This window comes from Cucurbita pepo, unplaced genomic scaffold (assembly GCF_002806865.2).
Source record: "Cucurbita pepo subsp. pepo cultivar mu-cu-16 unplaced genomic scaffold, ASM280686v2 Cp4.1_scaffold001950, whole genome shotgun sequence".
Taxonomy (NCBI): domain Eukaryota; kingdom Viridiplantae; phylum Streptophyta; class Magnoliopsida; order Cucurbitales; family Cucurbitaceae; genus Cucurbita; species Cucurbita pepo.
The window spans coordinates 1-3,043 of record NW_019648053.1 but is presented as its reverse complement, the minus strand read 5'-3'; the positions used below and the strand labels follow the sequence as shown (position 1 = coordinate 3,043).

Below are 3,043 nucleotides of genomic sequence, written 5' to 3'. Positions count from 1 at the left end.
ATTATTTTATGGTTCGTTATTATTTTATGGTTTACTTTGCATGTAAAAATCATTATTTTTGAAAGTTATCCTCTCTCAAATATGGTTCGTTATTTGATTATTTTCTCTTGAGTGAATTTTAAGTGAAACACATCGTCTACCCAAGTATTTTAAGTGAAACACATCTCTACCCAAGTATTTGATTATTTTCTCTTTAGTGAATTTTAAGTGAAACACATCCTCTACCCAAGTAATTGCAAGATGCAAGCTTCACACTAAGAGGAATCAAAGTCCCAAGTATCAACGTCCTTAAGTGTCAATTTTTATTCTCCATCTCAACATAAATTAAACTGATTTTCGTGAAGATATCTATTTCTAAAAGCAAAATATCTCATAGTCACAAAAATAAAAACGAGATATAGATACGAGACATAAATATGATACTAAATAGATATGGTAACTGTTAGGATTAGATTTGATTGAGTTATTTGGATTAGATTTGATCTAGTTATTTGAATTAGATTTGATTTAGTTCTTCTTCAATTGGATGAGAGATTTCTCCCAATTCTTCTGATCTTTCCAGTTTTCTTTTTCTGTTACTAACATTTTGGTATTAGAGTCATGCTCTTAACAGTTTTCTTTTTCTGTTCCTAACATTTTGGTATCAGAGTCATGCCCTAAACTAGTTAAAACTAGAAGCAGCAGTCTTCTACGTGTGTCATAATAAAAGTATGTCGATGGAGAGTCCACTTGTGCAGTCTGCTAGAGGAAGAAGTCAAGGTCGTGGAAGCTTTAGAGGAAGGGGACGAGGTAGACAAACCTTCAAGAAGGCCATAGTGGAGTGTTATAACTGTCACAAGCTAGGACAATTTCAATGAGAATGTCAAAGCAATACCAGACGAGGCAGACAAACCTTCAACAAGGCCACAATGGAGTGCTATAACTGTCACAAGCTAGGACATTTTCAATGGGAATGTCAAAGCAAGGAGAAGGAGACAAGCTATGCAAAGAGTCAAGAAGAGATGTCACTGATGGCTTACGTGAATATGAATAAGGCCAATATAGAAGATATGTGGTTCCTTAACTCGGGATGTAGCAATCATATGTGTGTGAATAAGGAATATTTTTCAGATTTTGATGGAAGTTTCAGAGATTCAGTGAAGCTGGGCAACAACTCAAGCATGGTTGTAACCGGAAAGGGTAATGTACGGCTGGAAGTGAATGAAATCATAATGATAATCATAGGAGTGTTCTATGTGCCAGACCTGAGGAACAATTTGTTGAGTATTAGTAAATTGCGAGCAAAGGGATTACCTTTTTGTTTCAAAATGAAACATGCAAGATGTTTCATCTCAGAGAGGCTTAATCATGGAGACAAAGATGTCTTTGAATCAAATGTTCGTATTGCATGCTATATCTCAGCTTGTAGCAGTCGTTCAAACTCCAATTCCTATCGCCATAGTCAGAGAAGCAGAAGGGACCCAAGTTCTTCCCCCTATGATTCCACTACCCATTCCAGAAGAAGCAGTCGTTCAAGTTCTCTCAGCCGCCAACGCAGAAGTAGGTCTTCCTCGTTATCTTCTTTCCCCAAATCGTCTAGTTTCAGTCCTAGTCGTGCATCCACTGATCGAAATCATTCCATAGAGAAGCTTAAGAAAGAGGAAGAAGAGAAGAAAAGGCATGAAGCAGAGTTGAAGAAGTTAGAAGAAGATGCAGCTAGGAGAATGGAAGAATTAATTCAGAAGAATGTTGAAGAAAGACTGAACTCTTAAGAGACTAAATTAGAAATACAGAGGCGAATAGAGAAAGGTTGCACGAAGTTGTTTGATGATGTTGATGTGCAGCTTGAGAAAGAGAAATAAGCCGCTCTTACTGCTACAAGACAAAAAGAAGAACAAGCACGAAAAGAGAGAGAAGAGCAAGATAAAATGCTGGAAGAGAATAGAAGAATGGTAGAAAAAGCACAGCGACGATTAGTTCTGGAGCTGTAGCGGAAGGAAGAAGGAAAATTTTGTGAGCTCGAGTTGATTCAGAGACAAAAAGAGGAAGCAGCTCAGAGAACTAAGCTAGATGATTAGAGTTTGAGTTATGTTTTGCTGGGAGTAGTGAAGAGTCAAAAGCTTACAGACTCTATGATATAGAAGCGGCATATGAAAATAATGATATAGAAGCGACATATGAAAATACTACAGAGGAAAATATTTCATCTGGTTCTTTGGCTGAAGCAAGCTCTTCTAGCTCGAATAATGCGAGGAATAAGAGACCACCAGTCTTGATGAGAGACTATGCAATAGGAGAAGATTTTTGTGAAGATGTTGATGAAGCAGTCTGGATGAGAGACTATGAAATAGAAGAAGTTTTTCTATAAAGAAGATGATGAAGCTTAGCCATGTTTACCCCTACTGAACCTGCAAACTTTGTAAACTTTAAAGAAGTATTGAAGAGTGAGAAATGAAGGCAAGTCATGGATCTGGAGCAATAAACAGAAATGGCACATGAGAATTGATGAAGTTACCTGGTGGAAGTTTGGTATGAGGTCGTAGATATAAACTGATTACTATTCGTGTTCAGTCTAAGGGAGGGATTGTTAGGATTAGATTTGATTGAGTTATTTGGATTAGATTTGATCTAGTTATTTGAATTGGATTTGATTTAGTCATACTTCAATAGGATGAGAGATTTCTCCAATTCTTTTTATCTTTCCAGTTTTCTTTTTCAGTTCCTAACAGTAACATGTCATTCTTAAAAAACTAGGACACCGATGTGACAATGATACATTAATTAAAAAGAATTATTTCAAAAAATTTATCAAATTTATATTAGAAATAAATTCATATAAATAAGTTTATATATTTGTATACTTAAAAAAAAGGTTAATGTACGTTTCACTCTCAAAATATATTCAAAGTCAAGTGTCTGATAGGATAGATTATAAATTTGTAATGTATCCATTGTATTAACAAGTGTTTAGTACATGTCCAACACGTGTCAGATTAGTGACACTAAGTTATTCTCATGCTTTCTTTACACCCATTTAAAGTAGTTTGAAAACTAGCACGTCAAA

At 35.5% G+C, this 3,043-nt stretch overlaps 1 pseudogene; it reads left to right on the top strand.

The window, feature by feature from the left end:
- Positions 1-908: 908 nt before the first annotated feature.
- LOC111786552 lies at positions 909-2,057 on the top strand (annotated as a pseudogene).
- The last annotated feature ends 986 nt before the right edge of the window (positions 2,058-3,043 follow it).